General features: G+C 37.9%; 1 long non-coding RNA gene across 1 annotated transcript in view; it reads left to right on the top strand.

Moving 5' to 3' along the window:
- LOC122840188 overlaps nucleotides 1-22,669 on the top strand; it is a 98,594-nt gene extending 75,925 nt beyond the window's left edge. The window contains exon 4 of the long non-coding RNA XR_006372179.1: nucleotides 22,352-22,669. This is a non-coding gene — a long non-coding RNA (uncharacterized LOC122840188). The remainder of the gene's footprint in view (nucleotides 1-22,351) is intronic.
- Nucleotides 22,670-25,546: the final 2,877 nt, after the last annotated feature.

The raw sequence follows: 25,546 nt of genomic DNA, 5'->3' as shown, positions 1-25,546 counted from the left end.
TTAATTAGAGTGTCCTTTCTCTCCATCGATAGGCCACTGGTAATCACTCAGAGGACTAATGACTCCTAATTGAATTGCTTTTAAGTAGAACACAATGGATCCTGTCATCAACAGCCCAAAACAAAACATTTTGGAGCAAATCCAAAACAAGGGTTATTTTGGTGAAGCGTTTCTCTAATTTAAGTTACATGTTTCCACAGAAGCAGATCTAACGGGCAGTGATGTCAGATCATATTCTTTTAATAGAGCCTTGGGAGGGAGGAACAAGATAGGGCCGGCTTGTGGATCATAAAAATCTCAGTGGATATTGATTTGATCTTTTCATATTGTCAAGGAGAAATCTAATCATAATAGAGCAACATAGCGTGATATCTCCCTCAAACGCTTTTTAACAGCTATTGCAGCTTATTATCCAGTTTGGCTGCATAAAAACCTCTGCAGCATGAAGTATTCCTGTCCTTTACCCTCACATGTCACCAAGGCTTTCTTCCCTGATCTGAACAATAAGCTTGGTTTACAGGATAGCTAAATATGGACCGTAGTCATGTACTTCTCTGGTGGATCAAGGTAGTAATTATGCAAAATATATCCACTAAAGAGAGTTAAAGTACCTACAATGCATTGTAAAAAGTATTCTTAAAGGTTTTTGCTTTTTGTCACATTGCAAGCACAAATTTTAATGTATTTTTGTTAGGCATTTTATGGGAAAGACTAAAAAAGTTAAATTACATGTACATGTGTTTATACATCATTCCCTTCACTCTGATACCCATAAATAAAGTCCAGTTCTGCAAAATGAGGATCTTACCTAATAGAGATACTCCAGTGAGTAACATAATCTCTGTATAAATGCAGTTGTTCTGTGGAGGACTTGGATATTAATTAGAAAACATTAATTAACAAATTGTATCATAAAGAATAAGGAACAACCAAATACATTCAAAAAGAGGGGGAAAAGAAGTAAGAGCACAACGGCATCGCTAACCCAACATGGCCATTCAACTGAAATGACAGTCCTGGCAGGGTAGAGTCTCAGCTACAAGGCACCTGGCAACTCTGGAGGAGCTGCAGAGATTTACAGCTCAGGAAGGAATATCCATTGACAGGATTAGTATTAGTTACACATTTCCCATTTATGCTAACAAGAGTTCTGAAAAAAACCCACAAATCCTTTACATGAAACATAGCAGAGGCAGCATCATGTTGTGGTGATATTTTGCTTCCACTTTACTGTGTTGCACTATTTTATGTTGGTGTCTCACAAAAATCCCAACAAAATGCATCCAAGTTTGTGGTCCCAGTATGAAAAAGTTCAATGGTTATGACAACTTTCACAAGTCTGAGTGTTTCTCTGGCAGGTAAAGGTAGTAATTATGTAAAATAGGTCCAGAGGTTGTTGTAAAGATAAAGTATCTACATTCTGACATCTTTCTCAAACAAAGGTAAGGGCTGCACATTAAGTTAAGCAAGACTTGGGTGTAATGAAAAGAAAAGTTGTAATGAAACGAATGAATTTGGACGAGGAGGATCATACAGATACACTGCACAGAGATTTCATATGGAACTTAATGATCCTATTTCCCGAAGAGTGTCATTGCAATCGCAGAAACTTTCTGTCCTAATTATCCATTTCAGCCTGTCTGTTTCACATCCCTGCAGTCCCTCATTATCCCCACAGCCACCTCGCAGTCTGCTCAATGTTACATTAGTAAAATTCAGCTTTTGATTTGTCCTCAGCAGCTTAGACGTTTGAAAAACAAGACGGGAGGGAAGTCAAACCTGAGACAGAGTAAAAGTCCTCCATATTGCTCTTGTGGTGGCCTTGTTGAATATATTGACTGTGTCACCCTCCGGTTTTAGAGGAAAAACTAAATTCATTGCCACACAAGGGATCTGATGCATCACAGACATAATGGGGTATATTTTGGTTTGCTCTCTGAAGTATGAGAAACATTTTTTCCCCCTCCTGCTCAGATGTAGGAAGCACAAATTGCCAGAGGGCATTTGTAAAACAAAATACTTTACTTGACTGTGGGAACAATGAGTGCCCTCACCCCCCGTGGTTGTAATGATGCAGTGAAGACCAATTCTTTTCTCTGTTTTTTCATCTAAAGACAATTCGCCTAATCCAGAGATCCTCCTGCCCCTTTCATGCAAACATTGCATTTTAACGTGCTGGCTTAAAGATGTCTTCGGGTTTTTATCTGCATTAATAGTGTGCAAGTTACAATGACATTACACTGGAGTTGTTAAACCGCCATCACTACCTTGGCAGCCATGTTTGGGCATCGAAATGACAGCGATAAGAACCTGATCATGTCGGGTCAGTCAGTTTGAAAACCGATCTTGCCTCCGCTTCCCTTAATTAAACCCACACACTGCTCTTTTTGTCTTTGCATATTCTTCGGCTGGGACATTGATACTCATTATTTCCTTAGTCTAAACACCAAGACTGTGTCAAGAATGCATCCATCACCGACGGGCTGTTTGGAGTCAGCAGAATTTTTTTCCACTCTGTCAGCAAATTTGGCAATTTGCAATTTTCTTTCTGCATGGCTGTGACATGTTCTTAATGCCTAAGATGACTTTCAAATGTGGGGATCATGTGAACGCTGGCTTGTTAGTACTCTCCCCTGGTCCTTGGCTTTAATGACAGTAATTAACAGGGCAACGTTGGAGAGAGAGACACCTCAGGAAAGCCTCTGAATGTTCATTTGCATTGATGTTAATGCAGCCTGTGGGAAAGACTCACCAAACGCAGCTCCGCCTGTCCGGCACACACCTCCTGTTCCTAACAGCGCTGGGGCCGATTCGCCCATTCATTATGCGCCTAAAGCTTGAGTTATCCTCTCCTTGGTGTGGGGATGAATGTTATTAAAGGCAGAGCTAGCTGACACTAGTCTAATGAAAAATAGGATCTTTCTGAAGGTTATGTTGCCTCCGAGCTCGGAGACGCCTGCTTCATAGAGCAGTGTAATTCCCACCTCCTGATAGATATTTTTTCTATGTCCCTCTGTGCGAAAGACCCTTATCATAAAAAGACCTTTATTATGTGCTCCCCTCTTGCTGTAGATGCTCAACAAAGGGCGACTCTGGACTTTTTGGCAGACCATGCTGTTGTGAAAAACTATATCAGTGTTTTCTGAGGCAGTAGATGCTGCTGTGCTGCTCAAATTAAAAGCCACTGGTGTGTTTTCCATGCCTGGGTTTTCAGTTGGTTTTGTTGCTAATTGCACTTGAATAGAGCCAAGTATTCTAAACTAATAATATGCGAAGAGCTTGCCTTTTGGATGGTGACAGTGAGAGACGACTGCTCGGGATCGGAGGTCAGATTGCACTTTTCAGGTCTCCGTCAAAGGTTGGTAGGTCACACTAAAGATGACCCAAATCCCCCACATCCCCACCTCAACAGCCCCCAGCACTGGCCTCAAATATAAACTCCCTCCATCCCCTCTCCTCTTGTGCTCTGCTCTGTTCTGGCCTTACCAGTGCCTAACAGCCCGATCAGAGCCACGTGGGAGACCTCTAACAGACACATGTCTGTACCAGGGAGCTCCAATTGAGCCTAGTATTCAAATGAAACGCTTCCTTTCAATACGGCTCTGCAGACATCTTTCATCACCAACGCTTGTTGGTGCTTTTTCACATGCAAAAAAAATACTTTCACAAAGTTTTTAGCATTAAAGTTAAGTTAGATTTAATTTAAGAGTTCAAAAGATTTCTGTGCATCTGGTTTTCCTATTGTGTTGCATAGAGTCCTAATAAAAGGGAGGAATATGAACAAATGTAAGCTTAACGACTCCTACTTCTAAAAATAATAATTATAATAAAAACTATTATTATTTATATTATTATTATTATTATTATTATTATTATAGTTCACATTAACAATACCTCACAAAATAATTTAAAAGGCATATAAATTTTAATCAATTAACTAATTGATTAATTTATTGCTCTTTTTAACATAAAAAGGAATGTCACATTCTTCACAAACCACTAAATGTGGTGTTTTCTTCACAAAGTTTAGAAAAAAAAAACTTTTGTATGTGAAATAATAAGCTAAAATTCAATTTATGCAAGAGAAATAGTCACGTTCTGAATGTCCCTTAACATAAGAGGCGGCGTCTATTTGAAAGTCAAAACACTAAAACTTCAACAACAAAAAAATCACTCCATATATGTTCAATTAAGTTTTTATTAGTTTAAAGCTTTGTTTTTCAAGTATTGTTAGATGTTTTAAAACTGACGATATTCTAAATCACATTCTTTCAAAATTGTAATTAACAATTTATAGATCCCTTGACACTAGTCTTTTTTATTTGAATTTTAATTTATTATTTGAACCATTTTATTTTAAAATTGTTATTATTTTAACATTCTGCTTTTATGAAACTACATTTTGTTATATTTATTTTAAAAATGATATTGCAAGATATAACTTAATTAAATGTAGTTTTCAGTTTGAAGTGTAAAAAGTAAACTTGCAGTGATTTAGATCTCCATTAATATAAGGTCGACAGAATTATTTATTAATTTACTTCATTATGTATTTATGAACACTGCATTTTATAAAGTATTTTTACAACATAAAAGAACAAAATTTAAATTGCCATTTAAAAATGAAATAATGAGGCACCAGTCATTTTAAAATACATTCACAGGCATCCATGTTGGTTACTTTTGTTCCAAAACTCCAGTTTCTTTTTCTCGTACCTCTATCTTGGTCTCTAATCATCAAGACATCCTAAATACAGATGTTTCATTGTCAGCCAGAAAGACCTCTGACATTTGAGTTTCACCACTCACTGTGTGTGAACCACAACCAAAGTCAGAGTCTTCCCAAAAAACTCACTGGTACCTTGGTTCCCCCTCAAATAATGGATGAATTGTGGAGCCAGGCCGTTTTATTGCTTTACCTTTCCCACCTTCCGTTTTTGGGTGCTGACCTCTGGTTGGCCTGTTAATACTAAATCTAAGGCAATGCTATTCAATATTATATTTGCAGTGGAGTGTGTAAAGCAACCCGTCTAATGTATTTGTTGGACTTTGCGTTTCCCCTCCCATTATACCTCGATCACCTGTGGAGCGTTCAAAAAACACACCTCCACTGTCACTGCCGTCTGGACTGGTGGTTTGTTAAGGTTGTTTTTGAAGCAGCGGCTGGCCGTGTCAGATTATGCCACATATCAATTTGACTTTCATAAGCTGTTTACGCTTCACAAATTGTAGCGATGGCTTCTCTCTTGTGCAAAGGGCTTTTACATATGTTGTGTGTCTGGAAAATGCTTCCCTGGTTATAACTATCATTCCCTTAAAGGAAAACGAAAACGACTTCAAAGTGTTAGTGTAACCGTGTCATCGTGTTTGCATCCTTGTTGCTGTACAAAGTGTGCAGAGATAATTCTCTGAACCTAAATGGGCTCTTGTTATTTCTGCTCCTCCATGGAAGAAGTGTGGTCTCCCGTTTCCTATTTTCCCCGGCTGTATTTATGTCTTTTGTTTAACACAAAGCTCACTAATAATGTGTTTAATGTGGACAATATTGCTTACACATGGGCTCTTATTAGTGAGAGCTAGTCTGGTCTCAGGATCAGTGGCAGTATCCTTCAGGGATGGCCTCTCTTAAGGGGGAAGGATGAAACAAGTGCATGTGAAAAAAAACCCAGCATGAGCCCTGTTCAAAGGCGCAGACGACTTCTGACTGGATTAACATTTATTGACCGCTCAAGCTGCTTTTTTCCCGCCTCTGTTTCTTTTTTTTCTCCCCCTTATTTTCCTTCTGGGCTTTTTTTTTTTTTTTTTTAGCTCCAGGACAAAGATTCAAACTTAATTGCAGTGGCTGTTCCACCAACTGATCACCAGTGTGCCAACAAAAGCCTCCCTAATAGGCGCTTCATTAAGGATTAGAAAGTCTCTATTACAAAACAAATTAAGCATGCTCTGATCTTAACCTATAGGTCGAACGGCATTACAGCAAAGTTTAAGCTGTTAGACGGCTGAAAAACTTATTACAGGTTAGCGCTGAGGTAGCAGTTTGGTATTGATTTTACGATAGCTAGGTATGATGATTTATGGAGTGCTTGTGTCAGTATAACAAGCTGAAGGACACACAATATCATCTCCAACATCATTAAAATTCAGAGGTCTCCAGAGCTAGCTCATCAAGTACTGCTCACCACCTCAGAATTTCATACAGCCGTGCACACGCACACACACCCACACACACACATACACACACACACCAAGACACACACATATAAATATATATAAGTACAGAGATAAGGTATGTATTCGCTCCAGTTTTTCTCCACTTTCCGTCCCCTCTTTGATGAAACCAAACACTGCATGTCTGTCTGCTTTTTTAACCATTTTCTTTCACTTATTTTGCATTTAATTTGAATATTACCGCTTGCTCATATTGTACTTGCTTAATGTTTGTATCAATCGTATAACATAGCAGTTCAAAAGGTCCATTCTGAACACAATCAGTGGCTTTGGTCTCTGAGCTGCAGTTAACTGAGTCTTGGCAGTAAAAATGTGTGGTACACTAGAGCCCCCTGTGGGTACATGGGAGTATTGCCAGCTGGCAGTAATAAGTCTTTTTAAAGGAGGATTTAGGAGCAGAAATTTTTCCTAAACAATGTGATTTTTATTAGCAAATTGATATATATTTAAGTATTTGTTATAAACAGTTTAATACTCTATTGTTTTATACAAGATGTACTTACTTATTAATTTTTTTCTGTTGCTGCATACAGGCTTGTGTTGCATCAAGTTGTTTCCCATAAATGTTTGCCGTCAAACTCTAATATTTCTTATTCAGTCCCCATATATAATTCTCGCAAGTACTTGTACGGAAAAGTCAATATGGGGTATTTAGCTGCTTCTTTTAAACTGGCAGCTGTCAACATTAGAATATAAAAAGATGCTAGGTGCATAAAAGGATAACAAACCACCTACAAATAACCCAGCTGTCATTTCACAGTCAGTTTCACCAAAGCTGAAAAACAAACTCAACAAGGAGATGAGGACTACCATATGAGGTGGAGTTGTCCGAGGTGAGCACCCGAGTCCCTGCTATCTTTCTGTCTCTCGTATTCCTCTGGTATCCGCCCCCCTCCTCGATCCCAGATTCTCTCCATCATCTCCTCCAACCGAGAGGTCTAAGCGGCAGGGCAGGGGCGTGTGGGCAGACATGCTGGATCCTGGCAGCAAGCTCCTTCTGCTCGTGAGTAATGCGAGTACAGAGAGGAACCCCCCCCACCACCACCACCACCAACACCACACACACACACACACATACTTTCATCTCCCCCTTTCTCCTCTGTTCACTGCCACCACTTCCTTTTAAACACACACACTCCTAGAAAGATATGGGCCGTAGACAGAGTGGACTGCAGGCACTCCTGCTGTGACTTGGCGCACCCCACTGGACATCTGGAGACTTTAGGAAAAGGAGACTCTGCCAAAAGCACCTGACAGAGCGAGGGGAGGGTTGGAGGTGCATGTAGCTGGGCGAGGCTTGAGGTGTGTCCCATACGCGCAGCTGATCACCAGCCCCATCATCTGTAATTAACTGCACTTATATACCAGAGAGATAATCGGAGGCCCAGTGAACCTACACACACACTTACACACACACACACATGCATACACATCCTGACTTCAAGGTATTATTTTCCTTCAATGACTGTAACATGGCATCTGCATTTTATATTGCAAAGATAAATAAGAACAGTGGCTTAAAGTGACGGTACGGGGCCTGGACCTGAAGGGAATCCTTCCACTTTCACAACATGAAGTAAAAAAAAATAAAAAAATTCACACAATAACAATAACAAGAGGGAAAAAGATGTGATCTAATTGCTTTCAATTGAAACAGCTCAGTTATTACAACTGGTACTAAAATAAGATGAAACTGATTCTTAAAGCTATAATTGGTATTTTGATTTTGAAGTGAGGTTCTGTATAGTACAATGATCAGGTGGACTGATGCAGCCGGCAGCCGCCACTAAAATAAGTTAAGGTAACAACCTCAGACTTAAGAACAGTCACTGGCAAAGGAATGGCTGTTTAGAAATGTTCAATCTGAGATGTTTTAGGGAGAAAATACATCTGAAAAACAAGATGTTTCTGCAAACTTCTTGTGCTACATTAGTCTATCATTGGGCGACGATCTAGTCCTGATGAAAATGCCACAACCTCAATCCAAACTATTACTTTAGTAGACATGACACTTGAACCTTGGTCATAAACTCGAGTTATGTTAATATCGGTGACAAATGGTGCTCCACAACATGAAACTGCCGGATTTTGGAGACTGGAAATTTTTCCAAACTGCTAAATTTTTCTTTCTTGAAAGTATGGGAAAAGCATAGCAAAATCCTTCCTTTAGCCAGTTAACCAACAATTCACAGCAACAGGTGGAGGAGGGGCAACCTATTCTATATTCAGAAATTTTGAAGGAGAATCCCAGCCTGGACTCTTTCTGCATGGAGATAAGCTGCTGTTACATGACCCTGCATAGCCTGTAAATAGGTATACATAATATGGAGGGTACCAAAGATTATGTAGCATAGTAGATGTCTATTATTATAAAGATGAAAAAGTTTGTTTTTTTTAAATTGTATTTAATAAGTCTCCAAACTTGTCAATCAAAAATTAATGTGAGGACCTTCAGCCTCACCACATCTCAACAGAGATCCTGTTCCCATCATCCATGTATGAACTTGTTACATTAAACATCCAACATTCCTTATTCTTTATTAAGAAAGAATAGTTTGATTAATATCTACTTGGATTCAGCATTCTGTGAACAATCAGCTTCTTTACTAGTTTCCTTTGTGGAAGATCTCAATTACTGTCTTCTGGGTATCTCTCAAGTAAGCAGTCTACCTGGTGATTATTTTACCCTTTAGAGCCTCGGAAAACCTTAGTGTGTTTTAATTAGCTGATTAGGGTGTGATAACATGAGTCTCCAATGTTGTAGTTTTCACAATACACACTGAGTCTTGGAATTTTCAATATTTCACTCTGTTTATTCAATCTATACAATGCACGATTCACTTTCTGAAATTAATGACAAAGTAGTCATCTCTATTGACATAATTACTCAAAATATCTTATATTGTTTTCAGTGAGGATTTATAACTTTAGTGAAAGCAAAGTTATGAAAGCCATTCATCATAAAAATCCAGTCAAGACGGACTTATGTCACAACATCACGGATTGATGCAAGAAAAGTCTGTTCATATAACAAACAGTGGCTCCTTTACTGCTGCGGACATCCATCCAAGTGCTTGCAACATTGGCCGTGTCCCATTTTCTCCTCCTTCATTCTAAGTCCAGCTCCTTAATCTGGAGTCATCAGTTACTGCAGCTTATTACGCAGCCATGACAGCATGCTTGAGTTCTTGATAAATGACACTGTTCAAGCCAGATTCGAAACATGAGGCTCAAATGGCAATTATCTATGCAGACCTAATAATAAGGGGGTCTCTTGTTAACTATCTGAGCTCAGCGTGAACATCATTTGTCATGAGGGCCTGTGTTTACCTCAGAGACAGAGGTTCCTGGGACCTCTCTATGCCTAACATATGTAAAACCTGGATCTTTGTTCCCTCTAATAACCTTTTATTAACAGCCTGACATCATGATTAAGTTTGGTCCAAAACACGCACACAATGAGGTACACAATTACCCACACCCACTTACAGAACTCCAGCAGATCACAGCGAGGGAGAATAATGGATATTGAGCCGACGTTTGATCCATTCCACATCGAAAAGCCCAATTTGCTCGAGCACCTGGAGCTACGCCACGGCAAGCAGTTTTTTGAGGTGATGATGGATACTCAGGGGAGCTTATTTCCATGAATGCATCTTCTCCTGATTTGTAAAGATGATAAGTGCTTTGACCTTAGCTCATCATTGCAGCTTATTTAGCGCTTTTGTTCGCTGCACCTTATGAGAAAAGGCAGCTTTTGTTGTAATTTGCACTAAAAACCATTCAGCTAAAAAGTTGAGAATGCTCCATGTCACCATTTCAGAAACTTCTCTGAGGTCTCAAAGTCTCAGATTAATAAACACTCACCATGGTCAGAAATGCAAGGCATCGTGGGGAGGTGAGATGCCTCCTGCCCTGTTTGAAACCAACCTTTGTGCAGCCTTGCCACTGCCAAGTGGCATCAATACTCACTGGACTTTTAGACTCTTTTTATTTTTTATTTTCTTATCACCATATTTAACTGACATTTTATGTGACAGACAAACACAAAGTAGTGTGTAATTGGGAAGCAGGAAGAAAATTATTTGAGGTTTTTTTTTATTATTATTGTAATAGGATGGCTTGCATTTCTTTCCCCGTCGCCTGTCTTCTTATGCAGTACTCTATAAGCATTGCACATCAACATATTGATTTTGCTGATCCAGTGTTCCCTGCAAAAATCTCAGTTATTTATATTGTAAGAGAATCATATGTGAAAATCTTTTGATAAATCTTGCCAGAAACATTCAGGAAAGTAAGATCATTGTAAGACACGAACAGAGATCATTGGTTTAGAATCAGTGATATGTTTCTGAACTATATAATTATAGCTAAACTTGTACGTTTGTAGTCATTCTCCTGCTGGAAAGAAGGCCATTTATTTATTTATTTTTATTATTATTATATAGTTATTCAACCAGGTCAAACCACAGATTATTTACAATTGTGACTTGACAAATAGAAAGGCCTTTTGAAAAGTATGAGAGGGGGCTATAACATAACACTTAAAACAACACAAATTGGATAATGTACCACAAAATCGAATAAATAAATTACAACATTAACAAAACGTTGACGCACAGAAGAAGAGTGAGTTTATACACAATGAATCATAGATAATGGCTAGTCAGTTTAAGTGACAACCTTATCGATGTCTGAAATGACAACAAGCCTAACAACAGTTTCTAAAACTAGAAACTAGAAATAAATCAGGTTTGCAGATCCAGTGTTATATCCAGAAAAGTTCAATAGTTGTTGCAAGTAAAGGGTAAGCAAGACAGTTTTTCTGTATTGACATAAAACAGTGGATTGTGTTGCATTGTGTTTTTGTGTTTGATTTGATGTAAAGCACTTTGAAATGCCTTGCTGCTGAAGTGTGCTATACAAATAAAATTTGATTGATTGATTGATTTTAGATTTTGCAGCAGGTATACATTGATGGCCAGGTAAAAAAAAAAATACAGGCTGCAGTGGTAGTTACAAACCCAACTACAGGTTTGTAACCAGACAACAGTTTAGTAAAAGATATTAAGCTTTTACAACAAACTTTTTAAATACTGATCTGTAAAAGAGATCAGTATAGTCAAACATGGGAACAATCATTATTTGCATCAATGTTTTCCTTGCAGATTAAATGAAAGTAGAGGAAGCTGGTTTTTATTCTATCTTAGACTTTAAATTGTTGCTGTGTTCTTTAAAAAACTGTCTATTGTGTAGCTGGACTCCCAGATACTGATGTTCAGTGACCTGTTCTAGAAGTGTTCAATCAAAAGTGCAGATAACTGGGGAATTTAATGGTACAAGGGCTTTTTACCAAACAACATGACTTTCACCTGTAGACTTGGGCCTGTTGATTCAGCTTACGTTTAAATTGTTGAGAAACTATAGCAGGGAAAGAGCCAAAGGAGACGAGGATTTTTTTCTGCTTTACCCTGCTTTAAAAGCCCGCCTGCTGCTTATTTAGGGGTAACAAAGTGAAGAGGGCTCAGTAGTCCTCACTTTTGAGATTTCCCTTCCTAAAATTTTCAAAATCACATCATTATATTATATTTTGACTTGGTCTACCACAGAAAAGAACACTCTGGTTGAAATGTGAAAAATTTCAAGGGGTATGAATAGTTTGCAAGGTTTGGCTTATAGGCCATTCTTAGTATGTATTCATTTCCTGGGAAAAAGGCAAATAAAACATTTTGCAGGGCAGCCCTGCCAAAGACTTTTGTCTTCCATCAAGAAACACCTTCGGCTCGTATAATCACAGAAGTTGTAAAATACTTCCAGACATCGCCTAGAACATTCCATTTAACCTTAGTTGTCCGGCTTGAAATATGGAGAGAGAGAGAAAAAAAGAAAATCTATAAGCATCTTTCAAATAAATAATTAATCAGTGTGTTTTCTATTATTGCTCAGATATGGAGTCAGTAGGAAGCCAGGTGGGGCGATCAGATCTTCACAGCATCCCTACTTTTGTGTCCCCCCTCAACAGAACGCACGGCTGTCTCAGCAGCATCTGCTGAGGAAAATAAAGCCCACTCTTCCCTCTCATGTAGAGAGGATCATTTGCATAATATCCCCCTCTGTAAGGTGAAAACAGAATAATAATTGGTTTGCCCTTTTCTCTGTGTGTGTTGTAAAACAGTTAGGAATTAATTTGAGGATAACTGTGCAATTAATTCTAAATGCTAAAGATGGTGTGTGTGGAGGAGGAGGTGGTGGAGCTTTGATTCAAAGGAAGAGGAGAGGAGATACAGGCTGAGGTCAAGAAACGACGACTTTGTGTTTCTGCTGCCACCAAAACTTACTCTGCTGCTGCATTAAAACAGTGCAAATTGGGATTTGGAACGCTTCAGAGAGAAACGGGGGCAACGAGGACGCACATTTTACCACTCCACATTAAATATTGCTATTCCAGTTTGCTCCCAGCTTTACTGTGTGTACTGTGCTGTTTGGATATTCTTAATGATGAATAATAGTGCAGCGGGCCATTCTGCATAAATACTGCGATTCATGAGTCTGTTTTAACCTTGTTGCAGAGCAGTGTAAATTCCTTATGCGTCCCCATTAAAGCTAATGAGCAGCACTGTAATCAGCTTTGTGTTTATAGTTGGGGAACGTGCTCCGGCTTTCTCAGACAGATGTCAGTAACAACCAGTGCACTGCCCTTGACATCGAAACAGTGGAGCTTGACATTAAAACCTGGTTTGAGGTTGAATTTACTGCAAGCTCATATATGTTAAGTCAAGAATTAGCCAGGAGTGTGACATTAGTACATACAGGTAGTATTATTGCTGTAGAAGTGGCATGGACTCGTCTCCTTGTCTGTATCCTTTACAATTAGGGAGCAAGGGCTTCATTCTCTATGCCTCCACAGAGGAAAGGGAACATGCCTCACCATGAGTCCCAATTACACCTAATGATGGCGAAAGGATGGAGCACATGCAGATTGTGCTGGTGTTTCTTTGTCACGCCAAGCGCAGGGTATAATCATTTATCACACCCGTCACATCCCACACTCCTCCCGGAGCAAAGAAAATGAAACCCGGCACATCATCCCTACTGTGTTTTTTATTTTTTATTTCTCCTTTTCTGTGTATAACTGCAGGGAGGAGGAGGGAGAAGTAAAAGCATACTTAGAAGGTGTGTGAAGGAACTGTCAGGGAATAGCTCTGCAGCCAAGCTTTTGCTTTGGGTTTAAATTATTTTGTTTCCTGATCAATTTTGGCTTTGAAATCTAAACGAGAGGCGCGTAAGGTCTTTGCGTTACATGCTGCGGGGTGGTGGAGAGCTTAGGGTGAGATTTGGGCGGTGCTGAGTGTGCCGCAACAGAGAGGTGTCTCTGTGCTAGTCAGTGGCTTTTTCCTAATCCTGGTCTGATCTTTGTGTTTGATCCACAGCATGGTACTGAGACAGCATGAGCAGCAGCTATTGCTGTAATTTAAAGTCAATATTGTACTCATGATCCCTCTCCCTGAGCAAGCTGAACAGCCTCTTGAAGGAATGGAAAAACTCATCTCTTCTGCTTTTAGGGGGAATCCTAAGCCTGAGTATTTCTTTTTTCTCAGATTCTCAGAAGAAAACTATTGGTATTTGTTCATGTACCTACATGAGATTTCTTATTGTACTTAATTGAAATTTGAAATTGAAGTAGTGTATGTTTGTGAAAAATAATTTATTTATTTTTTTTATTTTAAAATAAAAAAAATAAAAAAATTTTAAACTAATTTTTCACATAAGTTTGTGAAAAATATTTTTTAAACTTATTTATATAAATAAGATTTAAAAAAATACACTACTTCAATTTCAAGATATATATACATACTAAGGTTAAATATATATATATATATATATATATATATATATATATATATATATATATATATATATATATATATATATATATATATATATATATATATATATATATATATATATATATATATATATATATATATATATATATATATATATATATATATATATATATATATATATATATATATATATATATAAGGTTTTTGTGGGTTTTTTTAAATTTGTAAAAAGTTTTTAATATATTCTTGAATTATTTAAAATATATGTATATTTTTAAATAATTTTATAAAAACTGAAAAGTGTGTATTCAGTTTCCTCTACTATACAGTCACCAATGCAACTGTCTTAAGTCATCTAATTATAGAGTTTGTACACTATTCCATATTTACTGTAATGCATTAAGTATGGTTCAGACTGAGAAATTAGACAACAACCCAGTAAATGTGGAGCAAGTTTCAAAGACAACAATTTGAATGTACAAGATGGTTGCTGGCAGCTGTCAGGCCAGATTCTGGAAACCTAAATAGAGTTTGAGTTACTGGAAAGGGAAACAAAACGTTAAGTGGAAACAACATGTAAAGCATTACTCAACGCTACTGGTTTCCTGGGACATTTTCTTCAAAGACTTGGACCTCAGCTCAGATCTTAGGGTCAGGGTTAGTACCTCACAGTGTTGACAAGGAGCAAGCAAAGGCAACAGTCAGGAGGCAGAAAACACATCACATATATGATCAGGAACAAGGATATGAAATGTTCGAAGGCTGTGAAATGGATGACGACAGGCGATCTTGCACTGAGTGAAGGCAGAGCATGAGTTTATATAGGCAGCAGCACAGGTGGGAGCAATCAACAGTCAGCAGGGGGAGGAGGGAAATTATGATATATATATACTCTACATAAAATACAGATTCAACTACACTGTGTTGGCTTCTCACATAAAGTACAGATAAGATACATTGATGTTTGTGACTTTAACATAAAAAAGCAAGATGAAAGTCAACAGGATAAATGTTTTTCCAACAACTGTATATGTTTTATTATTTTTGATTCTACACAATTTGTTAATAAACATCTTGAATTTGAAATCATTCCTTACGAAATTGCTATTGATCCATCTAACTGGCCCTCAGTGACATGAACAGCATAGACCTAAGATCACAAATAGTGGTCTGTTCCTCGAATCTCCTCCGGTGTTATTACACTCAGAGTTTCGATATTTATCCTTTGTGAGAGACATGAGACACATAAGGGTGGCTCAAGGGCCCATTAAATCCGTATGTGTCATGATCAGCAATGTGTTACACTAAAACTTTCAACTGACTGCGCTGTTGACATCCACTCTGATAGAGGCTGCACAGAGCTGTAAATTTAAGAGCCAAGGCCGGTGAACTCTTTATGGAGAGAGGCGAAATGTCGACAATTAATTCTTCTAGTGGCCACAGTTTTTCAGATATAGTGTAAACCTTTTTATTGTGAGTTTGCTTTGCTTTTTAGATCAGATATCTTCCCCCCACTTTTGTTTTAGATAAATGCTGTTTATTGCATAACACTGTAATACTTCTCAATAAGCCTGTAATATAATAGACCAGTGAACCTTATGAACCAGTAGCTAACAGGCAGAATTATGTACTTTGTGCAGAGGTCTATACTTTTCATGTGAAAACTATGATACATGGGAGTGATGAAAAATATCACTTTTAACCCTCATAAGGGTCTCTCATAAGGAAGTTAAAAATGGCAGCCAAATAATCAATTTGTTTTATTCAAACAAACACTTGTTGTGAAGCTCACAATAAAGCAAAAAGGGCTTCTAAACATACAGCAACAGAGTTGTCAGACTTTACATCACCCTACTGCCTCCTACACGCTACTGCAGTACTCACCTGCCCGTCCAACCAAGAGGTTATATAGAGGTTTGAGTTATGAAATAAAAATTGGAAATGACAAGTGAATCAATTACAATTGATTAAATATATATATATATATATATATATATATATATATATATATATATATATATATATATATATATATATATATAATTTGTGAGATTCTCAAATGCATAAAGAATTACCACTGAAGTTAATCCTACTCATGCAAAAACCTTTCTAAACAATCTGGGTCTTATGTGAAAATATAGTTTTGGAAAATCAACTCCATGTTAAATCATTAATAAAATGAATGTAATATTTCATTTGTGTGCTTCAGTTTCACACACAAGTGAAATACTGCCAGATTTGTAGAAAGAAATCATGAAGAAGACTAAAAGAGCTCAAAAAGCAACATTTGATTTGATCAGAAACAAGTCCATTGTCCTCCATTAGTCTGGAAAGGGTTACAAAGCTGTTTCTGAACCTTTAGACTCCAGTGAAAACTAATATCTACAAGTGGAGAAAGGAAGGAACAGTGGGTAATTCTCCCTAAAGTGGCCGACTGACCAAAATTCCTCCAAGAGTACACTAACAATTCATCCAGGAGGTTTCCCACATAGAACAACATCTAGAGCACTACAGGCCTCACTTGCCTTGGATAAGCACACTGTCCCTGACTCAACTACAAGAGACAGAACAATATGACATCCTTTGAAGAGTTTCAAGTTAAAACCCCAAAACTGACCAAAAATAAAATATTTTCTATGTTAAATATCCGCCAAAAAAGCTGGGAAAATATTCTTTGACCATTACGTCTGGTTTCAGAAATAAAAGAATGATACTCACAGACAAACGTGGTAGCATGTTGGGGCTGCTTTGCCCTAGCCCTAACCCTCTCCAATGTGGTTGAATTAAAATTCTGCAAAGAAAATTAGGGAGAAAAGTAGTCCAGAGCAATGTGAAAGACTGATTGCCAGCTGTTGCACTTGATAGTTCTTGCAGCCACGGGTGGCACAGCCTGTGAGCGCGTTCAGGGGAACATTTCTTTTTCAGATTGAGCCAGTTTCTTTTCCCCTTAATAAATTAAGTTATCGTCTGTAAACTGCTTTTTCCATTTGCTGAAACAGTAGAAAATAGAAAAAGATACTTTCTAATATCTTTGTCTAATATTAGAATTAGTTTGGTGATCTGACCGGATAAATCTGAGAAAACAGGAAAACAAAAAAAAAATCTTTAAAGGGGATTCTCCATGTGAGTTTTTCTGACAAAAGCTAGAGTCTGAAAAAACTCAAGCCTTGAAAGCTAAAATTAACCAGTTGTGAAATATAAATAGAAAAAAACCACCTAAAGCAAACCGTTAGGCTGCCTCTTCCGAACATTCATTTCTAAATATGCTAAGCTTTCATTCACTGCAGTAAAACTGAATTATTATGCTCCCACCAGCTTAACCATCACAGCCCTAAACACTGCATAACAACAAGACAGAGGAATATGGAAGTGCCTGAGCTGGAACAGGATGTGAATATCAAGCTCAGTTGCCCTTGTTTGTTGTCATGTACGACCTGAACTGTGCAGTGAACTGCTGGGCTCTTCATCCAGGCTGTTTTGAAAGCCTTCTTGAAATATATGTAGTTGTGGCATTTTCGTTTTGTAATTACATGCAGAAGCATCTTGAGTGAACAGCACTGACACCCTAGGGTGCACCCAGTCTTGCAAAATAGCCTCATATTCCCTACCTATTATGAGATCTTACTGAGCTGATTATCCGTGCTAACGACTCAGTCGAATGACTGCCCTCACCAGACTCAACAAGCCATTTACGGGTTTCCGTATCTCACTCTTGCTTCCTAACCTGATGATATGCATTTAAAAACACTTATGCTTGTGAGTTGTGGTTTTTAGACCATTATCTAACATTTCCATTATAGTAAAGTGAATATTTATCCCACATAATTTTATTCCAAATGTAATTATATCTCTTGAAATGTTTCCCATTTTGTCAGCAACCAGATATTTTGTTGTTTTTCATTGGGATTTTATGTTATAGACCAACACTAAGTAAAAGATAAATGTGAAACCAATGGGCAATTATTGTTTGTTTTTTTTTATCTTCTAAATATAAATATGAAAACTATACTTTATGGTCACAGCTTTTGGTGTAATTAGTATTTTGGAGTATGTCTCTTGCAGCTTCACTGAAATGTTTGCTTCTTATTGTTTGCAAAATGACTCAAAGTCAGTCAGACGGGACAGAGGGTATCTCTAAGCATCTATATTCAAATATTTCTGTAGGTTCTCTATTATGTTTAAATCTGTACTTTGACTGGGTCATTCTAGCACATAAATATGCTTTGACATATGCTGGTGTTTTGTACCTCTGACCTTTATTTCTTGGTTTTATGATGCTGATTATTTACTAATGTTCTCCAAAAGGTCTCTGGGGCCTTCACAGAACAGATGGATTTAAAATGAGATTAAAGAACACACAGGTGGACTCTATTACTGAAAAGGTGACTTTTGAGCACAGTTTGATGATTTAGTTAGATGTATCAAATTGTAATAGGCCAAATATATATACACAACACTTTTAAAACTTTTAAAACTAATATATACATTTTGTTCCTTTTTGTAGACAAGTAATATTCTTTTTTTATTTGCCACTTTTTGTGAGGGTAAAATCCCAGTAAAATAAATTCCAGATTGTGGTTACAATATGACAGAATCTAAAATTATTCAAGGCATGTGGGAATTTTTGTGAAGAGTTTCTCTTTTTCTGCTGTTTTTGCCCTTATTGAATCTTCATTATCTTTTCATGACTTCTGTTAGGGTAGGCAATGGATGGATGGGTGTTTTCTAAATTTTGATTGTCATCATGGATTTAATCCCAAGGCTGTAGGGCATACTTTCCTCCATAAAGGAACTTAGTTTAATCAAAACCAGGCTAATTTTAAACCACAATGTCTTATAAAGCAGACTGAGGTTAAAGCAGCTCTCAGTTTAATTCATATCTGTGTATTCAGACATACACCAGTGGCCCACTTATAACTTAAATGACTAGTTTAGTTAACCTTCCTGTTTAAGTTTAACTCATTGTTATGACAGCAGCGGTGCACTGCATAATTTCAGTGGCATTAGCATCAGTCATGGGCCCGGCCTGCTATAAATACACTTGACAGTGCAACCGTTTCCGGAGTGTTCTTCGCAGCAAAGTGCAGAAGACTCCAGAGGTGAGACGTTGTGATAGCGCTGCTCATGAAATATATGCTGACTCCTATCACCTGTGGGACTGCTGTTCTGATGGAACCAATGATATGTGCCCCTATTAGTCTCTAAGGAGATTTCTTAGCCCACTTTCACCCGATCTGTGCCAATTAAGTGGCAGAATTATGTATATTACTTGGAGTCACTTGTAATTCTGCACAAAGAAATTCATGTAGGGAAGGATGACAGAGCCATACCGTTGAATAATTAGAGGGAGATTTCTGAGCCCTGAAAGCTCAATCATACACTGACATGTGCTAACTATTTTTAACCTGTTCTTTTCTTCTCTTCTACCATCCTTCTTTCTGCAGAAATACAGAACAAACCAAATCTCTGTGCTGCTGCTTTGCACAGAATGATTATTTGAAATCTACATCAAAAGTCACAAGCCTGCCCCTTTGACATCTGAAGCATGACTGATTCTTTTTTAAATTTAATTTAATCACATCTCTCCCCCTGAAAAAAAAGGAATAAAACAAGCAGGTTTCTTTCTCTTGCTTTATTCTCACTTCCTTCCTTCAGTGATAAACAAGCAAATGGATCCTCCAAAAAGAAACGCTTGAAAAAACATTAATTGAGCTCCTCAGAGTTCCCGTAAACTCATTACACCATGCTTGGCTTGCCATCCATACAGTGCACACAGCGCACTGCTCCTCAGTCTTCTTTGTGTCTTTCGGGTGGTTTATGGAAACAGAGTGTCACAAGCGGACCTCTCATCCTCACACACACTTCCCACAGTCATCAGTATTCTAATGACGCTCCGCGGTCGTCCCAGGGTGTTTACTCTTAGAGATACCGAGATTGATGAGATGCTCATATCATCCTTAACCACCAACTAATTAACTAATTAGGGCATTCAAATGAAGACTTGCTCTGGATAATGCTGCATGGGCAAACAGTTCTTGATTCCAACTGCATGACACAGGCAAGGCGGGTTCAGCATCATGGTCCCGTGACTTTGCTCGGCTCATTGGTGCCAAATAGCTGATCTAAGTTATTGATGACACCAGGTATTGAACAGACAAAATTACATTATGTTACTGTTATATTGGACTACCAAAGCAACAGCCATGACTGTGAACTTATCAACAGAACATCTTTTATGCCTGTCAGCAGCTAATTTATTTATTCATGTCTTACAAGAAATAAGTTTTCTCATAATCTTTTAAAATGGTCTTGATCCAAAGTTCCTCAGGACACTTGATGATATATTTAAAACTTTCTCTGTTGTTGTACTTAACCCAGTTCCTGTATGTAAATGTGACAACACAATGTGGGGTTTGAAAAATGTGGGAAAATTTGAAGATGAAAGAAGCTGCTCAGTATCAGGTCTTACAAAGTTCCCACAGCAGATGGAAGTCAAAGCTGAAAAATCCAACAAAGACCTAAGCAGAACCTGCACAATTCATCAACATGTAGCTACTCTTCAAGTTTTCAACTAATAAGTCTTTCGAAATTGTTTCAATGAAGTCTTTTGTGTTTCCTCAGACAGAAAATATTTTTAGCCAATTTGAATGATAAGTCAAATTTATTTGCGTAGCAAATTTCAGTAATAAGTTAGTTCAAATGGATTTATTCCCTGAGGCCTTTTTTCACTTGAAGGACTTATATATCGTAGTTTGGTGGAGAGAACATGGAAACTCCATGCAGATAAGCCCCAGGCCGGGGTATGAAGCCAGGATTTTATTGCCACACTGCAACAGTGTAACCAACTGTTCCACCGTGCAGCATTGTTGGGATTCAGTTCTGATTAATCCAAGATTTCCAATGATCTCCCCTCTCGCTCTGCTTAGTCTGACTTTGAACTTTGAGCCATGTTGCTCTGGAGGTGAAAGGCCTTGAAAGCTTCTCAGATTGAAGATCTCCTAGTCTTTTCTATAATGAGACTTTTTTCGCCTCCTTTTTAGCATTGACCTTTTCACCCTTTCACCTTGCTCTCACTACGTTTATGTTCTCCATGGTCAGAGCCGTATCATTATCTATCTATTTGCACTGATTGTTAGTCCACCAGGCACAATGTGTCAGCATTTTGTAGACGTTAATTGGAAGTAGACATGGACCAAGGCTTATTGCTTATGTAAGTCCATTTCCAGTGCATCCTAGAGCAACTGGAGCAATTTTTCAACTTGTTTGGTAGAAAAAGAATAGACAGTAGAATTTGAGGGTATGATCCCAAATGGCTCCATTTTAAAGGTTAATAATCCTTTTAATTAAAGGGTAAGCCCTGTATTGAACACAAAATGTAATCACTGAAGGATTACAGAGAGATGTATATAGCCATAACAATTAGTCCAATAATTAAGGCTTTAGTGCTGGACAGAGATGAGAGAGCTCCGGTGATGTGTCATAAAATTCATAGAGTTGTTAGAGCGGTGCAAACACATCCGCAGCAGCTTTACAGCACCACGCCTGCATGTGCACCCGGGGTGGTGGTGAAACATGGCGTCCCACCGGATGGAGCCAGAACAGCTGTTCTTCGTCTGAGCCTGGTGTTTCGCACAATATGATCGCTCCATCAGCAAGCCCACTCTCCTAACAGCCACATCTGCATTCATCAAACACACTTATCAATAACCAGCAACAATAAATGATCTCAGCGGGAGCAAAATAGAAAAATGATTACAAAAAAATAGGCGAGGCTGTATGCTTCAATCACTGATTTTGTTCATCAATGAAGCAAAGTCATATCTTTTAATTAGACTTTTATTCACAGCAAATGTTCACAGAGCCTTGTTGTTTTTCTCTACGTTAATCGGGACCAGTTGGGGTGGCAGCTGCTGATGACCGGTCTCCACGGGGGCCAACTTGTGTTTGTAATTGTATTTCGTCACCTACAGAGGGTGTTGAGAATCCTTGTTAAAAAGCTGGGGGGAAATCTCACACTAACAATTATTGTCGAGCAAATTACCAGGTAGGCAATATCTAAGCTGTCAGGAAAGGTTAGGAGAAATGAGGGGAGGAAGATGGACTATTCAGACATTCATCATGGCCATAGTGGCCACTTCCAAATTGAAAATTGGAGGGAATGCATCCTTCATTTTCTCAAAATCTGAATGAGTTAGCTCTGATTATGGCTGTGACTGACAGAAAGGGCCTGGATAAATAAATAGGTTTGTAATTCATTTCTCTGCTTTGTGTCTTAGATCCATTTCCACAGATAACTCCTCTCGGCTTTGGTATCAGCAACAAATGATGAACGAGATTTGACCAAAGTGGATCAGACTGCCCACACGGACGGTCCATGTGCAACAGAAACACGACGCATGCACATGAACACGTATTAATGGATCTCTTCGGGCTTCAGATGGTTTGTGGAGGATTTCTTCATTGGCACTGGCTGCGGTGGTACCATTGCACACTGCTGCCACATGAGATTTTCCTCCACCATCTGTCTCTTTCAACTCTGTATATTACATTTACTCCATAGGCTTGGAAATGTAGCTTCCTCCTTTTAATGGGGATGCAAGGCACCATAAAATAAATATTCTCAGTTTCCTTCAGCAAGCAGGGCCGTTTCTGCAACCAGAAGGCATCGTTGCTGTTTATTTGCAACAGCATTGTCCTTTGAATTCCATTTATGGTGAGCTATAAATTGAATTATTGAAAAGCTATTGTTTGCCGCATGAAATCAGCGAAGCAGTAAAGAGGTTAAAGTCGTAGCGTGATAAAAACAATAAGCAAGGGTATGAAAAAAAAATTCTCCCCAATCAGAGATGGGTCAATATTTAGCCTCTCACTGTGTCACAGGGTTTAATAGGATATGCTCCATGTGCATTTGTAGATTGCAGACTTCTGCTGAAAATGGGAAACTGTTTAAGCAGCAGTGATTCGATATCTTAAAAATTTTGTTCGCTTGCACATAGGTAAGTAGGTTTTGGAGCGGAAAGCTTTGAGACTAGGGGCTTACGTGTAAAAAAACAGAAAAAAATCTAAACGTCAGGATACCTTTGACAGACCAATTTCTTCCAGCCCTGTGCCAGTTTGGACATTAACTGATGAGTTTGTCTGTTGTTTACAAAAATCATAGGAGTTCATATACACTCATCACTGAAATTAATATTACTTTGGGTATTTTAATTATTGATTTTTTTTATTTTTAATTTTTTCCTGCAGGGTGAATGAAATTCAAAGTACTACAATACATTTAGAAAAAACTTTGAATCTGTGGTAGATTTTCTGCTTTACATTCAGAAGCAAATATACATGCATCCAAATATTTGTTTGAATGTCGCTTAACGTGTTGTAGATAAAACATGTGCTGTTTGAAGCCCATGACAAACAAGTTTCTGGTATAATTCTGGCTGGATATTTTAGCACTCTACTTATTAGACGTGGTAGCCCTTTATTTAAATTTATGCATTTCATCGAGTTTTTGTGGTCATATTTTTAAGCACAATCCATACATTTTCAGCAGGAATGAAGTCAGAGGCTTCATTGAAACTCCATTACAAAACCAGCGTTATATCTGTTTGAGATTGTTGTCCTGTTGAAAAACACAACTCTGTCCATGTTCTAAGCACTGGATCCCTAAAACCTTCCAAACTGACCAACTTGAAATTTGCTGATTACTACATAAATCTCCTTATGGAGTTTTATTGTATTATGGATTCTTTTTTTTTTTTTTTTTTTTTTTTTTTGGGGGGGGGGTTGAATGTACTTCACCCTAAAAATGCAAGTATAATTTCCACCACAATAAATTAAAATGTATTCATCCACACTTTAGAAGAATAACAATATAAATGCATCACTAAGTTCCCAAAATAAATGAGAACTGTATATAAATTCATGCTAATTTCTGACTGGGGTTGTGTATCTACAGAGTGCATACAACTCACTTTCTAACTTAACAATATTCTGTTCTTCTCAAAGAAAAAAAAACACATTTTAAGCTATTCAGCAATTCAGAAAATTGCAGGGCACGTATTTGATATTTTATCGAACATACATTTAAGGACTAATTGAAAAATTATACCTGATAGATAAAAAACCTCTCACCAGAAAAACAAGCTCCCTTCAGTGTCTTAGCTATTTTCAAGCTGCCGGCATTGTTGATTCAAGCTAAGACCTGATATCATCGCCTTATAGGCTCGTATTTTTATTGTTGTTATCTTCAAGAATGGGCCTATTTTGTCATTTAATTGAGGCTCATGGGCTTGGCTGCGAAACGGCACACGGGGGAATAAGACGTCAAGCGGCTGAATTTCCAGAGCCATTAACTGTTCCACAGTCAATTAGAATGCATAGGATCCTGACATTTCATAACTTATGGGTCTCCAAGCTGATATAACCCCAGAGTATAAAGGACGCTACAGTCTAAAGAGCCATAACCAGAAACTTAACATCCTCTTTAAGGCTTTAACCAATTGGTTTTTGAATCTCAGCAGTGAAAAATCAAGTCTGAAATGCATTATGTGATAAAAAACCCTCCACATAGTCTCATGTTATTGCTCCTGCTGCTGCTTCAGAGTGATGTCAACATATTCTGCCACATATGATAAGATGCCACAAGCTACGGTTTCTCTAACTATCCATTAGATCCAGTTTCATGGCCGCATTCTGCATGTCTAATAAATCTTGCTTTATACAAGCAAAGAAAACAGGGCGGAATGCACACGTGACGAGTTTGTAATACGGCATAAATATGAAATATGAACAGCAGAAAATTGAAGCACTTAATAAAAAAAAACTGGGTTTGTTATGCTGCTGTGCGCAATCTCGGGAAAGGTGATGCTGACAATCAGAATTATGATGATAGAAATGTACTTTGATTGCTGTTTAATTTTCTTTGGTGATCTCTCGCCTCCACTATAACTCAGTTTGAAAACAGACAGGTTCTATTTGCCAGGTAATTAATAACAGGCAGCTGAGGCGAGATTTAGCTATTATTTCTAACATGGGCTGTGATTGCAAAAAGTACCTTTTCCAACATTACGATTGCATTCATTTATATCTTGTTATTCTGCGAATGCTTTCCCACAGCTTTAATTTGCACAAAACGAAGGTAAATTTTCTGCACAGCCGTCTGTGATCTAATTTAAAGAGAGTGCTGAAATCTGAAGATTCTCCAATTAATTCAAATTGATTGCCTGTATAATCTGGTATGTTACAAAAAGCAGAATTAAGTTTTCATTATATGGAGCATGACTGCTGCTCCTAAGAGTTTTTTGTACTTATAATTCATTCCAACACTTTGAAATAAGTCAGATCTTTATTAACCTGAATCATCAAAACCTTTACTAAATGTAGAGGAGATGAGGATTAATAGAGTCCCATCTGAGCATAAACTAAGATAAGATCAGAAAATTAAAGCCAGAGGTGGGCCAATAGATCACACTTTG

Source organism: Gambusia affinis, linkage group LG11 (assembly GCF_019740435.1).
Source record: "Gambusia affinis linkage group LG11, SWU_Gaff_1.0, whole genome shotgun sequence".
NCBI classification, from domain to species: Eukaryota; Metazoa; Chordata; class Actinopteri; order Cyprinodontiformes; family Poeciliidae; genus Gambusia; species Gambusia affinis.
The sequence above is the reverse complement of the archived record's forward strand: the minus strand, read 5'-3'. Positions and strand labels throughout refer to the sequence as shown.